We start from the raw sequence: 13,672 nt of genomic DNA, 5'->3' as shown, positions 1-13,672 counted from the left end.
ACAGGGAAAACAATAAAAAAGTGGATAGGGAAAACAATAAAAAAATCACCTTAAGTAGTTTTTCCTATTAGTTTTCTACTACTCTTACATACTTGGTCTATAAGAGAAAGCTCGGATGAGAAAAAAGTGGCAGAACACAAACCTTGACATACACAGTTCCTGCTAAAAAGGACCATTCACCTAAATGCCTGGCAATTATTATCCAACAACTATAGCAAGTCCAGAGATTATGCCCTAGATCAGGGGTCAGCAAACTATGGCCCATGGGCCAAATCTGTTTGGTCACCTATTTTTTGTGCAGCCTGTGATCTAGGCATAACTTTTACATTTTTAAGTGAATGAAAATTTTAAAATTCAAAACAAAAAGAATATTTTGTAATATGAGAATTATAAAAAATTCAGATTTCAGTGTCCATAGCAAAGTTTTACTGGAACACAGCCATACTCATTCATTTATGTAGTAAGACAACTACTTTCACATTATAATGGCAGAGCTGAGTAACTGCAACAGACACAGTAAAGCCCATAAAGTCTAGAATATATGGCCTTTTACAAAAAAAGTTTGCAGACCCCTGCTCTAGATGGTGGCTGTTGTCCCAAATTACAGATTTGTTCCTTTAAAAGACAGCAAGTATTTTCATTAGGCTAATACAAGTAATTTTTGTGGAGTTTTGACAAACTGTTGTCATGCTTAGTCAAAAATTAAAACCAAGAGCAAACAGCACAAGGAAATGGCACTGGGTCCTCAAATTCTAGAAGCTTGGTAAGTGCTTCAGGTACCAGAACAATTCCTGAACTTAACAGAAGCTCAACAAAAATTTGAATGAATGAATGAATCACATTAGGCAACTTAAATCTCCCAAGGGATTGTAGCCCCTGAACAAGGAAGGAATTTAATTCATATTTTCATGTCTCTGATTAGTCTTATGATTAAACAGGATGAATGACAGACAAATATATAACCTAATTCCTATTGAGCATATACTGTTCCTCTAAGTATCATCTCAGGCATTTTATGTTCTTTCTTCTCAATTCTACCAACAAGAGAACAGATTCAGAGAGGCTGAATGAATGCTACTAGTCTCTGATTTCTTTAAAGACTGGCATATCTTCTCCCTATCTCACCCTCCCACCATGCGCCTAGCATATAGTTATTTCTCAACAAACACATGAATAAATATTAAATAACATACTCAAGGTAATACTTAAAATCAAATTCAATTCTGTATAATTCCAAGGCCCAAATGCTCTTTATTCTTTCTCTATGTGACATGCTAATTAATGCCCTATATCAAGAACTAAATGAATCAACTACACAAAAACATTTCAAAATTTTACTGTTAGTAAATAAAATTCAGTATATTCAATAAATTGCTTATACCAGCAATTCAGGAGAGATAAGTTCACTGGTTTTTTTTTCATCATCAAAACTACCAAACTCAAACAATAACCAATCTTCTATCTTCCCAGGAATAAAAATATCACCAAATTAAAAATAATAAGTTAACATTTTCACAAAGAACCACAAATCTATCTTAAAACAAAAGAAGATCCCCAAATAATTTATTCATATCCTTTCCCAACTTAATCCATGTTTAAAAATATAATTTAAGGGCCGGCCCCATGGCTCACTCGGGAGAGTGCAGCGCTGGTAGCACCGAGGCCGTGGGTTTGGATCCTATATAGGGATGGCTGGTGCACTCACTGGCTGACTGTGGTGTGGACAACGCCATGCCAAGGGTTGCAATCCCCTTACTGGACAGGGGGAAAAAAAATTATATATATATATATATAATTTAAGACTGAGAATATATGATTTTTCAAGTAGTTTAATATTCCACCAATTCTTAAGCATGGCAGGATCCCATTTGAATTCCATCTTACATCTTGACTAGCCACTTTTGAATAAACAAAAAATCAAACAAAATATTACATTTCTGTTACAGCTGTATTAGAAACAGCATTTTCTAGCTAAGAAACCACAGAATATGTAATGTTCTAAATGGTTCCATATAATTTTCTAAAGTATACTCCAACAAACACCAGTTCAATGATAAGTTAAGAAGACTACTTTCTAAATGGGGTGTGGGGAAATTTCAACTGGAATAAAGTTAGATTTCTTTAAGCTTCTCAGAACAATTAAAATGTTAACATACACTGGCTATGTCCAGAAGAGGGGTGGGGTCGGGAGATACAGTACATGTACAAACTGTCAAACTTACTTGGGATAATATTCATTAAATACTTCACTGGATATACATGTTAGGATATGTAAGATTGTTTTAAAAAAGGACATCCAATTCTTAAGCATGGCAGGATCCCATTTGAATTCCATCTTACATCTTGACTAGCCACTTTTGAATAAACAAAAAATCAAACAAAATATTACATTTCTGTTACAGCTGTATTAGAAACAGCATTTTCTAGCTAAGAAACCACAGAATATGTAATGTTCTAAATGGTTCCATATAATTTTCTAAAGTATACTCCAACAAACACCAGTTCAATGATAAGTTAAGAAGACTACTTTCTAAATGGGGTGTGGGGAAATTTCAACTGGAATAAAGTTAGATTTCTTTAAGCTTCTCAGAACAATTAAAATGTTAACATACACTGGCTATGTCCAGAAGAGGGGTGGGGTCGGGAGATACAGTACATGTACAAACTGTCAAACTTACTTGGGATAATATTCATTAAATACTTCACTGGATATACATGTTAGGATATGTAAGATTGTTTTAAAAAAGGACATATAGGGGAGCTGGCTGCTTAGCTCAATTGGTTAGAGTGTCATGCTGATAACATCAAGGTCCAGGGTTTGATCCCTGTACTGGCCAACCGTCCAAAAAAAAAAAATGACAAATAGATTAATTAGTAAAAACTTTCTCTTCACTGGATATACACGTTAGGATATGTAAGATTGTTTTTAAAAAGGACATAGGGGAGCTGGCTGCTTAGCTCAATTGGTTAGAGTGTCATGCTGATAACATCAAGGTCCAGGGTTTGATCCCTGTACTGGCCAACCGTCCAAAAAAAAAAAAATGACAAATAGATTAATTAGTAAAAACTTTCTCTTAGGCAAAATTTTCTAGTATGAGGAAACGGAACAGTCCTTTGGGGAAAATGTTATTTTATTTAATGCATTATCATTACAGTAAAGAAGAAAATGCAACAGGTTTACCTTCTTTAAACCAGAGAAGAATTTGAGAAAGGAGAAGAAAAAGGGTGATAGGACTAAAATTAATTTTAAGCCCGTAATGTATGGGTAACAAGTTAGAAACAGGTAATAAACTGAAAAACTGAACACAGTAAAAGATGAAAGTGGGAAACCTAGATATATTTAAATTGGCCTATAAAGTGAATGTCTCCATTATATGTACAACTCTTGTCCCTTCCCATGAATCTTAACATTTCTCACTCATGTCCTACTATTACTACCTGGTGCTGTGACCTCTGACTTCATTCTCACCTCACAGACTGTCTGTGTGCACACACTTAGGGTTATTCTGTAAGTAGAAATGGATGATAATTTCCTAAAAAGAATGGATCTCTGAAGAAACAGACCAAGAGTCAAACTCTGGTCCATTATTTACCATATCCCTTGGCTTGTTATTTATTCCAAGAATCAATTTTCTCATCAGTTTAAAATGCGATAATATAGTCATAGGAGGACTGTGGGGACTAAATGAGAAACATGCCAGAAATATACTTAGCACAGCATATGCAATATAGTGGGTACTCAATAAATGTACTCAATAAGCACTCAGTCAATTCTCTTATCTGAATGGCAAATAAGACCAAATATAAGAAAACAAGAATCTTAATACTGTCACAGAATGAGTAACCCTAAGTGTGTGCACACAGACAGTGTGTGAGGTGAGAATGAAGTCAGAGGTTAGCACCAGGTAGTAATATTAGGACATCGGTGAGAAACGTTAAGATTCATGGGAAGGGACAAGAGTTGTACATATAATGGAGACATTCACTTTATAGGCTAATTTAAATATATCTAGGTTTCCCATTTTCATCTTTTATTGTGTTCAGTTTTTCAGTTTTTTATACCTGTTTCTAACTTCTTACCCACAGGCTTAAAATTAATTTTAGTCCTATTACCCTTTTTCTCCTCCTTTCTCAAATTCTTCTCTGGTTTAAAGGAGGTAAACCTGTTGCATTTTCTATCACACCAAACATCCATGCACTCTTACGTTTCAAAACTTTAAACATGTGTCACCTTTTACATGATTAGCAGCTACTGCCCCAATACCTTACAAATAACCTGTAGGGCTTATAAAGCAGGTGACATTCCCTCTTTAAGGTTCCATTCAACTACATTCTAAACTACAAGCCATAGAACCTGTACTCAAGGTCATCACCAACCCTCAGACAAATGTGCATTGGTTTGGGGGGTTTAAATTTAAATAATTTGATCAACATCTACACTAAACAAAACAAGATAACCCTCAAGGAAGCCCAGTGCTGCCAATTCACCTGAGTCATTCATTTGTATATGAACCTATTGGGGAATTTAGAAGGTGGGGTATGCAGAAACTCACCAAATATTTAATCTCTAAAATGGATCATCACTGACAAAAAGTTCAGAATAATATCTGCGATTTTCAAACTGTATTCCAGAGATACCTTAGAGGGAGGGGGTTGTGCCTTAGAAGTTATTTAAGGGGAGGGAGAGGGCAGCTAAGTTAAGACTCTAGCCTACCAGAGACACATCCTACGCCACCTCCACCCCTGTCCCTGCAAACACAGCATCTCTTATTTTAATACTGAGATTCTACATGAGATTTCCTGTGAAGAAACAGTTCAGCAACTTAAAAAAGGTCTGACAAACTACTGATCATGGCCAATGATTTCCTGGAGGAAATCCAAAGGACATCAACGAGGCCATTATGTTATTTGCATAAGGTGTAAAATTTGTACAAAAACCTTTTATTTAGAACATTTTCAAGCTTATTATTGCTCTTTCTAATAATGCTGTATTTTCTTTCTTCTTAATTTTTTCTCAACTCTCCCACTATAATTGATCACAATAAGGAAATAGGATTTGGCTTTAAAGTGACAATGGAAAGAATACAGAATTATACAAGGCCTAAGAATTCCAACATACTGTGGAACAGTGGTTAGGAGAAAATGAAGAAAGAAGAGAACAGTGCTCTTTAAATCAATTTAACTCTGTAAATGTTAGGTTTGTAATCGTATCAAAACCTGAATGACTACTTTGGCATTTAAATGTTCCAAGATATCAGAGTGAATTTACACAGTATTTCTAGTTGTTTCAAGTTTTGCTCAAAAAAAAAAAAGAAAGAAATTTAAAGGAGTCAAGAGATGGAGGTGATAGTGACATAATTAAACTAATGCTCCAATTTCATTTAGAACTTAGGTCAGTGATTATTAAACAAGGTTTTTATATCTGATCATGAGGCTTCTCGATTTATCTTAAAATAAAAATAAATGTGGCTTTCTTCAATGCAAATAAGACCAAATATAAGAAAACAAGAATCTTAATATACTGTAACAGAATTAAGGACATAAATCAATATGGATTATTCCATGTAAACAGATAAACCACCTCCTCCAAGCCTCAAACTGGAGATATTTTAAATTACTAGCATAAATGCATTATATAAAATTGTTAACAGTATGTGAAAAGATATTCTTGTAACATCAACAGAAAAGGAGAGTGTGGATATTATTTTTCACTCTCTTAGCTAGAGTTCATCAGGCCTGACTAAATAGACAAGTCAGCTATCATCATCTCTAATAAAATTACTACAGTTAATAGACACAGTTAAAAGAAGTCTTCAAAAAGATTTGTACTATCTTAAGTCTATTTTTCCACGAACTTTTTAAAGTGCCCTTGTATATTTCAATTCTTTCTGTTAAACAGGAAAATATATTTAAATGGAAAGAAAAATTACTCTAATATTAAATAATATGCTTAACAAAATATTCAATCCTCAAACTTGTCAGAATAAGTTTTGTCTGATAGATTCATTCAGCCAAAGAATGGTTTCAAAAATACAACTCATTGGCTATTGCAATGATTCATACTCAGATATCAAACTCAAGGTTACTATAATTTGAACAAATGGCATGACAACTCTTTTTACCTGCAACTGATAAAAACAATGTTCAATTTTTATCTACATTACTAGGCAAAATGTGTTGAACTGGATGTGAGACAGGAAAATGCTGGAGAAATACCTTTGTTACTTATTTATTTTTTTAATTTTTATTGAATCAAAATTGATTAAACAAATATTTAGAATTCAACATTGAGATATGTTGATCAAATCAATATTACTAGCATATATATTGTTATAAATCGTAATTATTCTTTATGCCCTTTGTCTAATCTCTCCTCATCCCCCTCCCCCTAACCTTGGTTACTTTAATAATACTTATCAAAACAGCACTAACCTAGAAAGAAAAATCTGGATCCTTATAAAAATAGTCAACATAAAATAGATGTTCTTTTCAAGAACATCAAATGTACAAGATTTTGTTTTTTCCTAACCTTTTACTATAAAAATTAAGTTAGAATAGTGCACCATAAGAAAGCAAATTCTATTGTGAAAATTTCCCTGCTGTTTCAATATCCTATTTACATAAATAGATGTACAAGATTTTGTTTTTTCCTAACCTTTTACTATAAAAATTAAGTTAGAATAGTGCACCATAAGAAAGCAAATTCTATTGTGAAAATTTCCCTGCTGTTTCAATATCCTATTTACATTTAGATAAAACCTATCATGAAATACGTGCATCCTAATTCAAGGATGATTTTAAGCTGGCATAATCTGAATGAAATTCACATAGTCAGTCTCTGCCCAAGAGTCAAAACTTTAATATTGAGAAATATTATCTGGAAATGTTTGCTTAAACCCTGGACCCCTAAAAGAAGATCTCTGTCATATTGCTGATTTCAATATTTAGTATCAAAAGTTTATGTGCAACATTTTGGAATCCTATCACCAAATATGAGCATTTCCTTGCCTTCTAAGTAAATCCAAATCAGCATCAGCAATTTTGAGAGTAATCTATTTTCCATTGCATTGCCTTTATTATTTAATAATGTGTAATAGTAAAGATGGTAAAGTGCCAAGAAGAAGAAATTGGGTAACCACCCAACTGAAATGTGTGCTGTCTTACAGGTAAACTTAAAAGTTTGTGCCAACTCACAATTCTTATAAAAGCCTGAAGGATTTTCACTCTCTTTACACGTATACAACATCCATCCACAAGCATGCATATCAGTAACCCTAATGAAATATAATACTAATACTCTTACTTTCAATTTTTAACAACTACCTTACAGGTCATCTTCCCATTCTGACTTCTTAAGTGCCTATCACTTGGACCCGTTTTAATTTGCATTCATATGTTTAAAATGAGCACACTAAGTTTTCAATATTAATGAAAAGTAATTATGCTTGTCATTTTTTTATTATTTACATAGCATAACCATTTCTTGGCATTTTCTCTTCTCTGGCTTTCCTTTTAAGGCTTTATTTTTTAAATAGTATACACCATAAAATTAAAATAAAGTTGAACTTTCTCCCCTATTCAAATTATTTTGCCAGTAGTTTTCAAATAATGCAACCAGAATAAAACAGCCATATAGATCATCTACTGTTGGGGGTTGAGAGCGAAGCAACGTTTCATGATAGTTTGTTCTGGAAATGTTGCTATTTTGAGAATATTTATAATAGCAAAATTTAGAACAGTGGTCTCACAACTTTTGTCTCATTATGACACTCATGATGGAGTAACAAATTCCTGTATACATGCCTCTGCAGACATTCCCTTGAACATGAATCCCAAGGTCCTTATACAATTATTTCTTAGAGACAGAGACTTGTAAATGTAAACGCTATCACAGAATATGCACAAAATTTTAAAGATAATGCCAAACTGCACTTTCAAAGGCAGTATCAACCTATATTTAACAGTAACAGTGTATAAGAATGCTCACCAATCTTTTGAGAACCGTCTATATGATGGGTGAAAGTATTAGTATATAGAAATAAAACATTTATAACCAGAAAAAGTGATTTCTTTGTCTTATTTTTTTAAAGTTGTTCTATCATCTATCTATTAGCATTGATTCTCAATGTTGACTATATACATCACAATAATTTACAAAGTTTTTATTTAAAGCTCATGCTGGAGTCCCCAGTCCAAATTTAACCATCTCTGGAGAAAAATCAAAGGAATTTTAATTTTTAAAAAACTCTAGAAGTGATTTTGATATGATCATCAGGATTAGAAACAATCAATCTATCTATCTATATATATATCATGTATTTCCTATAGATTCTACTTTACAGAATCTCTAAAATTAAGAATGTTATTCTTTATAATCTCCACTAAGATTAAAGACCCAAATTGTGGGGCCGGCCCAGTGGCGCACTGGATAGTGCGCCGCTTAGGAGGCGCGGCAGCGCTGCCGCCCGAGGGTTCGGATCCCACATACAGACCGGCTCCCGCTCACTGGCTGAGCGAGGCGTGGGAGCAACACCGAGGTTTGCAATCCCGTTGCCGGTCCCTGGTCCGGTACGGGGGCAACACTGAGGGTTGCGATCCGTTGCCGGACACGGAACAAAAAGACAAAAGACAAAAAAAAAAAAAAAGACCCAATTTGGAAAATAAAAAAAAAAAAAAAGACCCAATTTGGAAAATAAAAAAAAAAAAAAAGACCCAATTTGGAAAATAAAAAAAAAAAAAAAGACCCAATTTGGAAAATAAAAAAAAAAAAAAAGACCCAATTTGGAAAATAAAAAAAAAAAAAAAGACCCAATTTGGAAAATAAAAAAAAAAAAAAAAAAAAAAAAAAAAAAAAAAAAAAAAAAAAGACCCAAATTGTGACATATAGCAGAAAACTAATTAGGTTATAAGTCCAATGAGTTGTTATGGTTATTCAGTTATTTTAGAAAATGAGAATTAATCTTAAAGAAAATTAGTAGAACATTCACTGTGTTTGGCTAACATAAAAACACATCTTTCTAATATATTATTTATTGAAACCAAATTTCTCAGTAATGTCAACTTGTGCTGAATACCCTTAAAATCCAGTCTGAAAGAAACATTTATCAGATGATACATTTGTGAAGTGATGTTAGCCCCGATATTTCTTGGATTGGCAAATATGATAATTCTATAAATCATCTTAAATCTAAATATTTCCCCCCCAAAATACCATTTTTTTTGCAAGACTAACTAGGGCAATTTATGTAACTAATCAATTGTACACTATCTTAGTTATATGGATAGCATGTAGCACAGTAGTTGAGAGCATCACTTTGAAATAAGACCTACTTTGGAATTAGAATTTTGATTCTCTTAAAATCTGTGTGACTGTGGGCAAATTAATTACCGTCTCTGGGTTTCTGTTTCCATATTTAGAAATGTAAAACTTATGAAATTGTAATCCAGCCCCACGGGTAACAAGCTAATAGTTTGTTTTCTCTTCTCCATTATTGGAGTGGTTCTCAAACAGGGGAGATTGGCCTCCCATCCAACCCCAGATTATATTTGACAATATCTGAAGACATTTTTTGGTTGAGAGATTGGTGAAGAGGGAAAGAGAGCTGCAGACAGCTAATGTGTAGAAGTAGCACAAAATTATCCACCACAAAATATCAATAACGTTAACGATGAGAAACTGTGCTTTGATGAATATGTAAGAGTCACTACTAGCTGGCACATAAACTACCAGTAGAGTATGCTTTTTTATTTTCTTTGAGTTTACAGTGAAAATTTCCAAAGGCTATATGACACATGATGACATCATTCTGATGATTTATGGATTGTATAGTTGGTGTATTCTAGTGTTGTAAAATTTTTTCTTTTAAATTCTAAAATGGTAAATAACAAAAATAAACCCACAAAAATGAAAGCTCTTTGGGGTCCTCAATAATTTTAAGAGTTTTTAGAGGGGTCCCAAGAATTGAAAGTTTGAAAACCAATTTTGTAGAACTCATCCTAATAGTGTGTGTAATGCTAGGAAACGCCAGCAAGTAAGGTGGGTGTGGCATGCTGGAGAAAGAGTAGCAGCCTGTTAAGGAGGTAGATAGACAGTGATGTCAAATTTATTCATTAAGAAATATTTGGACCGAGCCCGTGGCGCACTCGGGAGAGTGCAGCGCTGGGAGCGCAGCAACGCTCCCGCCGCAGGTTCGGATCCTATAAAGGAATGGCCAGTGCGCTCACTGGCTGAGCGCGGTGTGGGCGACACCACACCAAGGGTTGTGACCCATACCGGTCATGAAAAAGACAAAAAAAAAAAAAAAGAAATATTTACTGAGCACCTACTATGGTCAAACACTATACAAATATGATCGGTCATTTTTCTCTTCCTATCTTGTTTTCACCTATTAGCCTAGAACTTTTCTTGCTCTAAAAAGAATCAACCAACCATATCAAATGCACTTTTATAAAGGATAACATATACCAGCTGTTGGTTTGCTTGCTAAACAAATGGCTTACAGAATCATTATTTCAAGATATCATGATCTATAAGAACTCAAGAGATTATCTAGACAGAGTTTAACAGAATTTCCAAACAGGAAACCTGGGTACTTCTCTGAAAAAGCTTCCCAGATGATTATGACATGCATACTCTTTTACTTCTATGGAAAAAGATGCACAGAGTCATTACCAGACCTACATTTGGTTTCCAGTTCACTTTTCCTTCCAGGAGACTAAGCATGTATATATTTAAGTAGGACAGACCCACTTCCTTTGCTGTGAATGCTGTCAACACAACATATTTTAGTGTCAGATACTCTTTCTATATGAATATAGTCCCAATAAGACTGTGTCCTTTAGTGGATAGTGGTGAATTAAATATAGTTTCCTCTTTTGGAATAAAAGGAAGAGTTACAAAGTAATTTCAGGTATTTCACAGGAAATTTTAAGACCAATAATTCATGTTTGATCATTAGTCCTATTAAGAGAGAGGAAAACAAACCTAACATTCCCCTACTGAGAAAATAATATGTACTTATTAATGTTACAAAACACATCATTTCCCATTCATAAAAAGAGTACTTGCCTTCAAACAACATTATTGTACATATTGTACATTATATATAGCAATATAGTTGCCTACTATGTCTTGGTAAAACAATTGCAATAAAAATACTTAGTAAGATTTTTGGTAAGAAGCAAAGTGAGAAAATACTATCAGCAGGAAGAGAAATAAAAAAGAATACAGAAGAACCTATCAAGGAGACCACTACAAACATCATTTATCAGGTTAAAACATTTTAGAAAATAATTTAGGGGGCAGGATACAGAGAATATTTCTTAAAATTGAGGAGGGCACTAAGCTAGGTGTCTAACATCTTAAGAAACTGAAGAGACTTAAACAATATAAAGTCAAAAGCAAGGCAATTTATTTGGGAGCGGAGAGGAGAATAGCCACTAAAATGTAGCTTTCAGTGATACTTAACCTATACGTCACTAAATTCATTTTTAAGTTCTCCTCTTTCCTACTGGGTGCTCAGACTAAGGTATTAAACAGATTTGTCCAGGTTATAGCAAATATATATAGACAGAATGAAATTTAATGAAACTTGAGAAAATAAATCTAAAACCTGAAGCTTAAGGCCAGTATTACCTCTATTTTCAAACAGAATCATAACTTCCAATCAATCTAGGGTACCTAAGTGTTCATTGAGGAAACATTAGTATTAAGAGGGCAAAAAGGACGTATCAGAAAATAAAGGTGGGTATAAATATAAATAAAGGTAAAAACAGGAAATGTTCTAGATACAACTGTCCCAGCTTCTGTATGTCCATAACTTAAAATAATAAATAACTAAAAAATCCCAAAACATCCTTAGTTTGAAAATAAATGAACTCATGGCCAGTGGATAAAGGATTAAGATTTTATAATTACCCAGAAGGAAGGGGAAAAAACAACTTTGGTTCTAGAGATAGAATATATTTTAAGTTGTTCTACCCTGATTCAAGTCGCATAGAAGTATTACAGAAGATGAACATTAAAGATAAAATTGAAGGACCAACCGGTTAGATCAGTTGGTTAGAACCTGGTGCTAATAACACCAAAATCTAGGGTTCAATCCCTATACCAGCCAGCCAACCACCACCCATGCCCCCCCAATTAAATTAAGGCAAAAATAAAATAACTTAACCTGAACGTCTGCTTTGCAAACATAAATATTATGAACTATATTGCATTTAAGCACACATGTATTTTTTTTTTGAGGGGGGGGATACCGTATGACTTTATTTTTTAATTTTATTTTGTGATATACAATGTGGTTGATTATTGTGGCCCATTACCAAAACCTCCCTCCCTTCTCCCTCTCCCCCTCCAACCCAACAATGTCCTTTCTGTTTGCCTGTCCTGTCAACTTCAAGGAATTGTAATTGTTATGTCTTCTCCCCCCCCCCGATTTGTGTGTGTGTGTGTGTGTGTGTGTGTGTGTGTGTGAATTTATTTATTTATTTTTAGCTCCCAACAATAAGTAAGAACATGTGGTATTTCTCTTTCTGTGCCTGACTTGTTTCACTAAATATAATTCTCTCTAGGTCCATCCATGTTGTTGCAAATGGCAGTATTTCATTCGTTTTTATGGCTGAGTAGTACTCCATCGTGTAGATATACCACATTTTCCGTATTCACTCATCCGATGATGGACATTTGGGCTGGTTCCAACTCTTGGCTATTGTAAAGAGTGCTGCGATGAACACTGGGGAACAAGTATACCTTCGACTTGATGATTTCCATTCCTCTGGGTATATTCCCAGCAGTGGGATACCTGGGTCATTATGGTAGATCTATCTGCAATTGTCTGAGGAACCTCCATACCATTTTCCATAGAGGCTGCACCATTTTGTAGTCCCACCAACAGTGTATGAGAGTTCCTTTTTCTCCGCAACCTCGCCAGCATTTATCGTTCAGTCTTTTGGATTTTAGCCATCCTAACTGGGGTGGGATGGTATCTCAGTGTAGTTTTGATTTGCATTTCCCGAATGCTGAGTGAGGTTGAGCATTTTTTTTTTTGTCTTCTTCGTGACCAGTAAGGGGATCGCAACCCTTGGCTTGGTGTCGCCCGCACCGCGCTCAGCAAGCAAGCATACCGGCCATTCCTATATAGGATCCGAACCCGCGGCAGGAGCAACGCTGTGCTCCCAAGCGCTGCACTCTCCCAAGTGCGCCACGGGGCCGGCCCATGTTGAGCATTTTGTCATATGTCTGTTGGCCATTTGTATATCTTCTTTAGAGATATGCCTACTTAGCTCTTTTGTCCATTTTTTAATTGGGTTGCTTGTTTTTTTTCTTGTAAAGTTGTTTGATTTCCTTGTATATTCTGGATATTAATCCTTTGTCAGATGTATATTTTGCAAATATTTTCTCCCACTCTGTTGGTTGTCTTTTAACTCTGTTAATTGTTTCTTTTGCTGTGCAGAAGCTCTTTAGTTTGATATAATCCCATTTGTTTATTTTTCCTTTGGTTGCCCATGCTCTTCAGGTCGTATTCATGAAGTCTGTGTCCAGTCCTACTTCCTGAAGTATTTCTCCTATGTTTTCTTTAATAATTTGTATTGTTTCAGCATGTATATTTAATTCTTTAATCCATTTTGAGTTGACTTTAGTGTATGGTGAAAGTTTCATTCTCCTGCATAT

The 13,672-nt window shown here is 34.4% G+C and overlaps 1 protein-coding gene across 1 annotated transcript in view; it reads right to left on the bottom strand.

The window, feature by feature from the left end:
• Positions 1–13,672, bottom strand: part of LOC103585031 (serine/threonine-protein kinase tousled-like 1) — a 70,747-nt gene that overhangs the window by 45,168 nt on the left and 11,907 nt on the right. The window lies entirely within an intron of this gene.

This window comes from Galeopterus variegatus, unplaced genomic scaffold (genome assembly GCF_000696425.1).
Source record: "Galeopterus variegatus unplaced genomic scaffold, G_variegatus-3.0.2 Scaffold211, whole genome shotgun sequence".
Taxonomy (NCBI): Eukaryota; Metazoa; Chordata; class Mammalia; order Dermoptera; family Cynocephalidae; genus Galeopterus; species Galeopterus variegatus.
The sequence above is the reverse complement of the archived record's forward strand: the minus strand, read 5'-3'. Positions and strand labels throughout refer to the sequence as shown.